This window comes from Bactrocera neohumeralis, chromosome 5 (genome assembly GCF_024586455.1).
Source record: "Bactrocera neohumeralis isolate Rockhampton chromosome 5, APGP_CSIRO_Bneo_wtdbg2-racon-allhic-juicebox.fasta_v2, whole genome shotgun sequence".
NCBI lineage: Eukaryota > Metazoa > Arthropoda > Insecta > Diptera > Tephritidae > Bactrocera > Bactrocera neohumeralis.
Genome location: NC_065922.1, coordinates 2,547,369 through 2,559,516, shown reverse-complemented (window position 1 = coordinate 2,559,516; position 12,148 = coordinate 2,547,369). Strand labels below are relative to the sequence as shown.

Genomic DNA, 12,148 nt, shown 5'->3' with positions numbered 1-12,148 from the left:
GGAATTACTAATCTAATTAATTTTACAGTAAAATAAAAAAAATATGTAAATGATGGATAATGAAATCTCGATTATCACTTTATCATGCGAGAGTATAAAATGTTCGGTGACACCCGAACTTAGCCCTTCCTTACTTGTTCAGTATCAGTATTTTGCCATCGGGAAGTTCAGTTTGACTTTTTATCACGCCAAGGCTAATAAGCCTCCTCCCGTCTACGGTCGTGATTATATGTGAAAAAAGAGAAGACCTACTATATAGTTTAAGAAAATCCGATTTATTTTATAACCTCAAAATTTCTATGGGCAAAGTTTTTGGAATATGGTTACTTCACGGCTTCTTCATTACATCGCTGTATTTTCACAATATTGCCTTCAGCTACCCCAATGCGAATCGAATTACACGAGTTCAAAGAAAATTCTCTCAACACTAGTTAATGCTCTCTATTTTGTCAAGAATACGTGAGTGTCGGCTCTCTGTTTGTTTACACTTTAGAAAAGAACTCATAACCGGTGTGTTGGATCTAAACATACACAAAAGAGAAGAGAAGATAAAAGAGAGACCATGAAATGAAAATTTTAGTACAACTAGGCTTAACACAGTATTACGAGTGCATTTGTTTCTCTCTTCATTTGCTTTTCTTTTCGTTATTTGATTTTGGTATTTTCATAACCAAACCCATCCTATTTCACAGAATAATATGTACTTTCACATGAAACCTTGTCCGCTTAAAAGCATGCCTTGAATCCGCTGACTAAACAACATAGTACACTCCTTGTTAACACCACTGTTAACTTTAACAGTTACGAATACAACAGTAAAGCAAACGCAAACAGAAAATGGCGAAGCTAACAGCACCGGCAAATGCTATTACAACAGCGTCGCTGTCAACAAGAGGGACCACGTGGACAACAATGATGTGCTGAAGGGTGCAGCAATAGCAGCACTAGTCCCAACACAGGTGCTCTCACACACACACAGCCACTCCATCCGCGATGCTCGCATTTGCGCCTTCCGACATTCGTTCACGACTAGCCCTTGGCTTTTACCTCAGTCGCAGAGGAGATTCAGTTCAGTTTAGAACGAGAGTTTGAACAAGTTAGTTCGCTACTTGTCGGCAACAACGACCAGTGCGAAAATATACGAATATACACAAAATTTAAACAGAAGCCAAGCTTTCGCAGGAAATTAAAAAAAAGAAATAAATAAATTTGAGGGAAACTATTATTGTTTGCAGTAAAGCATTAAAAGTGAAATAAAATGAGTCTCATCAGGACAATAAGCGCTTGACAGCAAGGGTCTGTAAATACTCGCATAGTCGGTGGTTAGACGCGCGGCACAAATATGGTAAAAAAAGAAGTGAGGCAACGAAATTGTTTGGAAAGGGCTACGTAAGTGCAAATAGGCGATAAGTGGTTAAGGATAAAAATCGTGCCAAAATAGCGCCAGTATAACTTTGAGTGAAAATTGTTACGCCAGCCTGTGTTCAGTGTATAAGACGCGTGTCTGTGTTCGTAATGTTATTAAACCGGCGCATTTCTATCGCTTTTTTTTACAAAATTTAATTAAATGCCTAGATGCGTCCCTTGACAGCCGTTCATGCTTTCCGTGCCTCAGCTGACGGTTTCCGTCACTCAATCAGCATATCCGTTGAGACAATGAAAAACAGAACAAGGACCCAAAACATACCTCTGGGTAAACAGCAAAAGCACCGTTACCATAAATTTCGAAATGTACGTGAAAAGTCATTAGTTCTAAATTATTTAGCGCTTATTAAAAATGTAAATGTTCTCATGTTTTATTTAGCTTGCTGCAACAAATTTGCGGCAAGTGAGGCACTTTAGTGATTCTACTTCCTGCTTATTATTTTTGGTCCTTTGCGGGACTGTGTTTGCTTTTAATTTTTGCTTTGGCTGCGATTGCATTTTAGGTTTTAACGTTACATTTTTGAATACAACATTTCTAATACTTTCGGTCTCAATTATGTGTCTTATACTTAATTTGAGATAAAAATAGACAACTGCTCAACTTCGCACTGTGAAATAAAAATGTGAGGGGAATGTTACGAACAAAATTTAATTTTTATAAAAATATTGCAAGCAGTAAATAAGTTTGATTTCGCAAGAAATTTCAGTTTAAGCGAGAGTTGTCAAATATATTTCACACAGAAATGAGTATCGACATACATACGTTCACCCACGGACCAATGCAGCGACGAACTCGCATTCGTTCGCGTAAATTCATGTGTGATGTACGATTTCATGTGTACAGTTTGTTGTTGTGTGGCACTGAGGAAGTGGTATATGATGCGGTGCAAAAATAAAAGCAAAAATGAGCAAGAAAAAAAGAATAAGCAAGCCTAGCGAACGGAAATGCGTACCAACAACTGTCAAAGACGCAAGTTCATCGAAACCCTCAGAGACACAAGATGCTCAAATGCTCAGAGCCCTAGTGCCACCATCTGAAATCCAATCACGAAATCTAAGTCAGTGACAGTAGCTCCTGCTGCGCTGTGCCCTTCACAATCTCCCATTGGTGGGAAGGCTTATAAATGCGTTGTACCTGCTCGTTTTAAACCCCCTCCGTTCAGTACATGTTCAGATATTATTTCTTGCAAATGCTTGCCTTCGTCCTTGACATTTTCCAAAACATTTGAGGGACGTGCCACATTTGTGGTTTCATGTTTGTGTGAGTTTAAGTTCTTTTTGTATGGTAAAATCGTGTGTGATTGAGTTTCCATGAACTCAGTGGGGCGCAGAAAAGTTCTGCTGCCTCATTTACTTATGTACGCTGCCAGAATCTTACAGTTTATGAACACGTGCATTAAGTATTTGTGTGGGTGGAGATTTAGTGACGACATGCAATCAATGTTTTCTGTAGTTTTATTTGTTGACTGAAGAATAAACTTGAACAAACCAGGCGAAGTAGGACATTGACTTCGCTTGACTTTAAGTGAGCAAACAACAGAGTAGCAACAGATGAACTGTTTAAATTTAATATGCAAAAACGTCTGCTCTTACTGCAAAGTCATCATAAGGGGACAGCAATAAGATTTCTAGGTGAGACTGTCAGTCACAGAGATCGGCTTTTAGCGTGGTAAATTTGTTTGCTTTAGGCACTCAATCAGGAAAAGGTCATTGCACAAAATTACTCTGAAGAAATTTTAAAGGAAATCCAATAACAACAAAATTTTCCATTGCCACTAAAAGAAAAAAGTCAAGTGAGCCCAAAAACCCTGGAGCATAAGCAAGTCCAATGAATATACACACATACACAGCCGCGTGTTGCAACTTTCCCAACCATAAATAAAAATTCTCAAAAAATAAAGGCTAATTGCTTCCGCAAAGTGAAAAAATGTGACAAACAAATGTTTCATTTTCCTAAGATTATCCAGCAACGAGGTGCAGCAAGAAAATTGTAGTAAAGCGGAAATAAGGTAATCGGAGGCAGAGAAATCGGTATTCATTCGCGGCGAACTTTGCGTTGCTAATGTGCGATTGTTGCAACACTTGACAATGCTGTTATTGTGCTGTTCGTATTTTCGCATTTCCATGCTAATGCTTTTGTGGCACGCGTAACTGTTGACAGCTCACAACTTGCCACCTTTTGTAGCATGTGCTGGCTAGTGTGGCATCTGCATTGTTCGTTTCATCCATTCACTTTACACCTTTCCCGAAGCTTTTGCTATTATTGTTGCTGGATATTATCGCACTTATTATCCGAGTGCCACAATTCGCGTTGTCTCTGTTGCAACAATTGGTGCACTTCGCCGATATTTATGTTGCATTTTGAAATAATTCTCCATTTTCGCTGAATTATTTCCTTTTTGTCTTTACCGTTACACTGGAGTGGCATTTGTGTCATAGCCGCAACGGTGGCATAACTGGCAAATGGAGCTGCAATAATGAAGGTGTTGAAACAATAAAATGTGCAGCTGCACTACTCCGAAAGTTCATGCCCCAATTTCGAAAAACATAAGTCAAACCATTTTCTCGGTTTCCTCTCCAGGGGCCTGATTCGTATATATGTTTGCATGTACATACTATGTAGTTAGCGCGTATATTCTAACTAAGGAGGCTGAGTCAATTGAGTAACTTTATTGACAATAGCCCAGGAGATGGCAGCGGGTTGCAGCAAGTGGTCTCGAATATGTCGCATGGCACCTTCCTAAGAGAACACTCTCTCTTTTATGCAATATGCAGCCAAACAATTGATTGCGGCAATTAAGGTTTCCTCCGACAAACCCTGGTATTTGGTTTTGGTATAAATATTGTTGCTATTTATTAGGTGAAAGTGCCTAGGCTATGTTTTTTTCTGGCAAGAATATTTATATATTTATTAACACTTTTGTAATTATGTTTTTTCCAGAATCTCCATAAATGTCAACGGTTGATTGAATTTTAGTTGGAAATTTGAAGACGATTAGTGTGCTTGTATTGGTGGCTAAAATTATTTGCCTCCATATCATTAAAATTGTATATTATTTTTTAAATTTGAATGTGCTCCTAAAATTGATTAGTTTTTATTTTTTTAAGGTGAAGACACTAAGTAATGAATTTGTGTGGGTCTTGTTGATTTTCATCCCTTGATATAGGTATTCAAAGTTTTGATATATTTCAGAAACACGTAAGCTTAAGTTTTGCTTGGAAAAAACAAAAGGCAAGAAGTCTCGACGAAAATAACACAAAGTTGAAATAAAAGATTACTTAGTAGCTACTTGTGCAGAGAAATATTCACCAAACCAACAAAAAGTAACAAACAAATTGACTTTTGGTTTTTCATTACAAATTTCATCTTTTCCGTGACTCTGATTTCTTTATATATTTTGGTAGATATTTAACCAAAAAAGTTCGTCTTTTTGATTTATCTGAGCTAAATGAAAATTCCTACTACATCACCACTATTCAAGTTGTTCAACACTTTTTAGACTAATGGTAGATATTCAAGTAGTATAATTTCTTATCACGCTCTTAGCAGTTGGCCCATTACTCCATCACGCTGTCTGCTCATTTCCTTGACAAGTACTTTCGCTTTGATCATTATTTAGTTTTGTAAAAACTAATAAAATTTTTTATATATACTACTATAGTATACATGATGGGTTAATTTATTTATCGCACAACATGGAAAAAAAGCTTATTTGCCTTTTTGCCGCCTACTCCCGCACTATAATAGATACTCGTATAAAGAATATCGGATTCAACCTTTCACTCAAGTGCCAGGCCAAAGACGATAAATTGTTTCCGGCTAAAGGAAATCGCTCGTTTGTTTACTTTAATTTGGCGTGAAAAGTCAGACCGATAAGCAAAGCGTTTCTTTTTTCCTGTTTGCTTTTGATTAATAATGTTGATAGTTAATCGTTTGTTCGTCTTTAAGATTCACTGATTTGAACTGAATCAAAGCATCCTTTCTACATCTTAAAACTAGTTTAGGAATTTAGTCAAATGTTATTGAAAATTATGGAAATATATTCAAACATATATATATGATATATTCGATATCAATTTTTAACTGTCTGATGTTCACTTCGCTCTACTTATTTTAAACTTTTATGCATAGAAAATGCTTTGCTGTTTTATTTACCCCGCTGTAGTCAATAAAAATTGAAGGAAGCAAACCACGAACCACCAAGGTTATAAAAGGCCAAGCGCATATTCAAATCTTAAACAATCAGTATTTAGTGCTCTACGTTAACAAACGAAAAAAAGTGTAAATATTTAATTTCAATTATTGTTTAAGAAATTCTAAAACACAATTTTTGTTTATTTATTCGGATTTATCCTACTCCTTTGCCTTCCTTGGTGACAAAATAAAGCAACTCAATTGTTTATTGGTCCTTCCACACCTATAAGAAGACGGTCTTGACGAATAGTTGTATTTACTAACATACTGGTGCGAAAGATGTTTATTATAGTTGAATTCACCACAGAGTAGAGGATATGCGCAGACAACAGCCATAATTTTATTCACCTCATAAGCAAAAGCTCACCTCGACATACACAAATGCGCATGTGTATGTGATGAAGGAAGTAATCTCATGATATAGTTTCACATAAACAGAAAATGTACTTATAAATAGGAGCGGAAAAAGTCTGAACACATCCAAACGTTTCCACATGTGTTTGACGTTAACGTATTATTGCGCTAATTAAAATTTTTAATTCAGCGGTTTGACCTTCTTATGAGAATTTTGACTTCTGAGACTAAAAAATCTTTTTATTAACTCTTATTCAATAAATTGAATAAAATGAACAACAAAATTATACGGTATAAATCTAATAAAATTAAAGTTATATTGTTGCTTTAACTCTGGAAGATGAAGAGCACAGTGACCCACCACGGGTTAAGCACCTAACTGTCGAGCGGCCTTCTATGCTCAGCAAAACTTGTTGTTGCTGGTTGCGCAGCTGCCTTTGCCCACATATAAGTAGTTAGTACACGGACATAGGTACATTTCTACGAAAAGAACAAACGTGTTTTTTGTTCTTAGGAAGTAAGTGAGTTGTCTGCGTTTAAAATCCACAGGGGAAGTTAGGGGTGCTAGCAGACAAAGCAACAGCTAAACCACAAGGCGTATAAAAGCCGGCAACACTTCAAAGTTTATTGGCACAAAAAATCAAAACGGCGGAAAAACCACAAACACCGTTAAGCGAGGTAAATGCCAAGGAGAAGAGAGTTTAAAAGTGCGGAACCGAAGTGGTGAACAGTCAAAACAGCGGAAGAAGAGTATGAAGGATCGTAAGCAATTGAGGGAAAACAGACGAAAACACTCCAACCGATGCTTAAGTGCAGTAACGGAAGAATCAGTAACAACATAAAATCTCAACAGAGCAACTGCAACATCAATAACACAATCAACAACAACAATAACTGAGCATAGAATTTCTACCTTCACATTTACAATCGCTTGTGAAAGCAACAAAAAATATGTAAACAAAAATGTTCTGAAAGTCCGTGGACTTTAGGTGCCGACAGTACATAGAAGCCCGTAACATCAAAATAGTTTCAAAATAATATACAATAATGCATTTGAAGAAAACAAGCTGCAATTGTCAGAAAGAAAAAAAAAAAACAGCTGCAGTGGTAATTGTAGGGTATGTCCATGCCAAAGAAAGCGTCCCAGGCTACATAAATAATTAACTGAAGGCTTTAAATGAATAATAAAAAACTACATAAAGCAACGCAAGCAGAATGTGTGGACCGGGTCGTATTCGTAACATAAATTATGCGACTTTTCTGAATATTTAGGATATAACTAAGTGTCAATTTATGAACTATTGTACCATACATAGCTATACAACCAGCTCTATTGTGAACTCACACCAAGAAATATAAAACCATAAACAATTTAAAATTTAATCGAATTTTAAATGAAAAATTTGCAAATGAATTTCTTTGTAGCCACAGTGAGTTTCCTGAAATCAAGTAGTCATCAAATTGCTATCATCATTCCCACCGCAGTCAGTTGAGTGGTGGTTACAATAAAATCCAATATCTACAATTAAAATCAAAACTTATGAAGAAATTGTTAAAATGGTGCTAGGAACAGGAAGAGGACGTTATGTTCTTTGCTAGAAAATATCTTTTGTTGCTTGAAAATACTTCCGTCTTAGGAATCTATGTTTCTATTCTGAACCACTTCAATAACATGTGTATAGAGCCAAGCTCAGCGTTTCCAACACTCTCGGTTACTAAAATTTGGTTTAAATGGTCTAAAAATTCACCACATAAAATCTGTGAAGTGCATATCAATCCACATTTGAGTCAAGATGTAAGAGAAGGAAACTTTTTGAATTCAAACATAAAGTGATGTATGTCTTGTAGATTTGAGAGGTCTCAGTTCACAATTCCTTACCTTCAAATGTTTACTTCGTATTGATGAAGAAGTGACGTACAAACTGCACCATAGTATATGTAAAATGGTAAGAGTTCGGTATTTCCATAATTGCTGCCATGTTGGTTCAGTGGCTGCTTTCTTGTTAGGTGTCATCTAGTAGTCGACATTTAATGGCATATGTGCATTGGATTTATGTCAAGTACGCAGTGCGAACGAAAGCTGCCAGTTCCGATTTGAGAAGTCTAAAAAAGTAATTTAGTTTTTCGTTGTGAACTTAATTATCTCACAGATAATGAAATTAATCAAATAAATTTTCTTAAGTTTTTTAACGCTTCTCTTCAGCTTAAAGAACGCATAAAATATATATTTATAACGAAGCAACTAAGAGGGTAGTAGCATATGCCGAAACATGAACAAACTCGTTCAAAAAATGTTAGAGAAGATAGACAGGGACGTTGATAAACTTAATTCACAACTGAGCATACATTTCTACGGAAAGTTAGGATAATTTCATGATGACTGCTGTCAACAAAAGATGCTGAGCAGCCTCTATCGCAATCATAGATTTTTTGCGTGATAACTAGGGATCTTTTTAAGAAACCGAAGCTATATAGAACTAACTAAAGAGATTGAAGAAAAAAGGAAACAAACATATATAAGTATGCAAAATATTGTAATTTGGAGACAAATTTAGTTTCTCTCATAATCGAATAATTAAATGTAATTAATCATGCGACTCCCAGGACAAGGTCGTGGAACCGTTTGAAACTTTTATTTGTCTTTTTAATTACACCAATACATACGTGACAAAGAATAAGTATTAGATGGCATACACACATATGTGTATGCTTGAACTCTCACCAAACAGTGAAATATTTTGCCCTCTTCCCAAACATATTTATGTAGGTATGCTATACATATATGTTTGTGGTTACATAGTTTAAAACTCTCAAGTGAGCTGTGAATATTAAGTTTTGCTCTCAACAGACGCCCAACAACAGCATTCTTATCCCAGATATTTGTAGTACATATGTATATAGTTGGTTGTGTGCTCTTCATTTGTTGAAAGTACCAAAAGCGTTGCTGCGGATGTTGTCCCACATACGCTCATGATTTAATGTGGATAGTAAAATTTCCTAAATTACGGCTTATGTGGTTAAGCAGACATACTTGTATGTACAGCTTAAATGTGGCAACGCCCGACAATTGCCTCGATAGAAAGGTGGTGTGACGCCCTTTCGTGTCAACAAGTAACGGAATGGTCTGTCAAATAAAATACAAAGAAAACACATATTAAAAGATGTTCATTTGTCCAAATGTCAGCTATAAGCGCCTATATCGGGAATAATAAAAATATATTGATATATAAAAATGTTACACCAGCATTAGTTGTTAATACGTTTACTAGCAAACCAGAAGTTCTTATTCGTAAACTTAAATGGGTATTCTAGTCAAAAGGTCCGCATTTCGAACGTTGTTTGGCAATTGATAAAAGCGTAGTGTGGCAACTGCATAGAAAAAAGTTAAAATTATACGTGAACGTGTACCGGTCCAATTGCCATGCCACTTAAACGGTTATATCTTCGGATTAATTTGAAAAATCCTTACAGATATATATTTTTTATTACTTTCTTACCGGGTGCAATTGTGTATTTTGTTCGTAAGAGTAATGATTATATGCGTTGATGCACTTACGCAATTGTCAACACGATGATAACAACACAACGAACACAGCAAAATGAGCTAAGTAGACTTCTCTGTACGAGAGTTGTTATTATTTCGCTTGGGTGGCCAACAATGCCGCCACCACACACTCACATATTTTCCACCACACAATGGAGTGTTCTGTGCATGTCTCACTCCTTGAGACGTACATATATTCAAATATATAATATATATTCCCATTGTTTAGGGGGAGTGTACCTCTTAAGCCACTTCACTACTTGTGCGCTCAAGGGTTGCCTCTTTTCTTGTCTTTTTTCTTTTGAGTTGTTCTCTTTAGAAAATTTTCGTGGTTTTATTATGGTTTGCTTGTATAAGCTTTATCACTTCTTGTAAAGAAATATATATGTATAAGTAAAAGTCCGTGAGTATCAATTTTCAGATTTAATTTGTTTATTTGAAAAGATAACAATTTCGCTGAAACTCCGCTTTGCCTTTAATGTGATTTTTAATTGCTTCCCTTCCTAAGCTTTTTAACTTTGAGTTTGGTCATAACATGTACTTAGTTTTCAGAATACGAAAAAAAATAAATAAAAGTTTATAGAAAATTGTATGTGTGGATATTAAGACACTTGCACAAAATTATTTTTCAAATAACTTGTGCTGACCTAATACCTAAGAAAATGTCCTCAGCGAAGATATGTAATTTAAGCAGTAGTTCCTGACATAATAAAAAGCGATAAATATGCCTTAAAGGAAATATTTATTTATATAACATATGGGACCACCGTAAATCCTTTGAATATATTTTTGCTTGGTTTTCGCATTCGCATATATCAAGTGCTTTGTACCACGTCGGAAATACATATTCCCAGTCGGAAATATATATGTATATTCCCCAGTGGGTGTTCAATTTCTGAAAGAAACATTTCTAGTTGTGTTTCGTAAAAAAAAATTCAGTTTCATTGTCCTCTCCCCAAAGGCCACATAAATCGCATTGTTATTTTAAAATCTTACAGGAAGTTGACTGTAAATCGGGCTAACTTCAACCAAAAGTCAGCACCGCAAGCGTTTGGGTGCGCTTGTAAGACATATAAATGTACATATTGTGTGACCCATGGCGTATGAGCAACATAATTTAACCAGTACGCGAGACTTTGCTAAGATAGTATTGAAAGCAGTGTTTGAACTAAAACTGGTGAAAAACTATATTTGCACTGAAGCAAACTTTGCATGTAACTTTTGATTCAGTAAATGGGCTCCAAACTACAAAGTGAATACTTTACAAAAGGAAATAGAATTCCCTTTCAAAACTCAAAAAAGTAAAATATATTAAAATAAAATGAAATCTGTACCACCAACCAAAAAACCAGTTTTGTCTTTTCAACTGTAGACTGTTCATTTGTAGCACGTTGCCTCTAGCATTCGATCTGCATTTCTTGGATATTCTTTCCATTCCCCCTCATTGCCAAAAACAAGGCAGTTTGCGCATATTGCCTAGTTTTTGTCTGCCAACTGTCGCTGTGGCGTGTGAAGACCCCAACAAATTGGTTGGCACTAATCCCACAGCCTTTTAGCCACCGTCGCCATTGTTAATAATAACTGTATTAATTGTTAAAGTCCGACACCACCACTGATTGTCAATTTAGTCACTTAAACATTCCAGCCAGTAACAACAATTTCATATTGGTAACAATAATACGCCAATTAACAAGTGGTCATAAGTAAAGGACAAATCATCATCATGCCACATCACGGCATAAACAACTCGTACGAGTAAGATGTTTGAACTCGGTTCTCAAACAGCTGTCACTTTCAGGTTGTTAAAAATAAACCTTTTAAACTGTATTCCTAATTTACTGGAGGGAAACCACTTTATCAGAAATTCGATAGATATGACGGTACCTAAACTTTAGTAAAGCACTCATTACTTGCATGAGAGTTTAAATTAAAATGTGTCATGGTTTGCTTGCAAAATTTAGTTTATTTTCGTAAAGAAAACTTCAGAATATATAAATTTACATTTGGAGGTGTTTTACGGTATAAATCCTTAGCCGTTTCGAGTGAAATCATGAACAGAAATATCATTGTGTGTGGTGCTATCTTGGGTAGTGATATCCTCAGTCTTATGGTCGTGCATGGTGTGATTGGGAGTGTGAGGTCTGGTGTATTTGATCTAAATATTCACCACATATCTCTATTTTTTGCAACTAGAATACATTCAATAAGTATTAAAAATGCAGATCTATTTGCATTCCACAGACACTATTCCTTCATGCACAAATACATCAATATCACAGGTTGACCCTGCTAATAGTTGCAGGTGCGTCCGCTTAATACGCACACAATTGTACTCACCCACAACATATTTTCCAAGCATATTTATGGCTTCTTCACAATCGCAAATGTAAGCAAAATCGCTGTCTATTTGAATCGGGTGATTTATTTTAGAGCGGTGAACTGCTAAGGTCATGTAGAAAGTTGGCATGTGTAGCCCGAACCACATGTGTCGGGTCAAGGGAAGTGGAAATATAGTCCTCCTTTGTAGGTTTGAATAAGTAATAAAAGGCTACGGAAGCAGCAACTATTGAAATCTAACACAATGTTGGCAATGTGTGGGTGAGGTAGTGCGGTTGTGTGGTTGTTGGTGA

General features: G+C 35.9%; 2 long non-coding RNA genes across 3 annotated transcripts in view; both read left to right on the top strand.

Annotated features, from left to right (window-relative positions):
• LOC126759127 (uncharacterized) overlaps window positions 1-12,148 on the top strand; it is a 167,153-nt gene that overhangs the window by 121,411 nt on the left and 33,594 nt on the right. The window lies entirely within an intron of this gene.
• The window catches only part of LOC126759126 (uncharacterized), a 28,850-nt gene continuing 17,766 nt past the window's right edge, over window positions 1,065-12,148 (top strand). The window contains exon 1 of one of the 2 annotated variants that reach the window (XR_007666956.1): window positions 1,065-1,389. This is a non-coding gene — a long non-coding RNA (uncharacterized LOC126759126). Of the gene's footprint in view, window positions 1,732-12,148 lie in introns of both variants that reach the window. The other variant, XR_007666957.1, reaches the window with a different exon arrangement.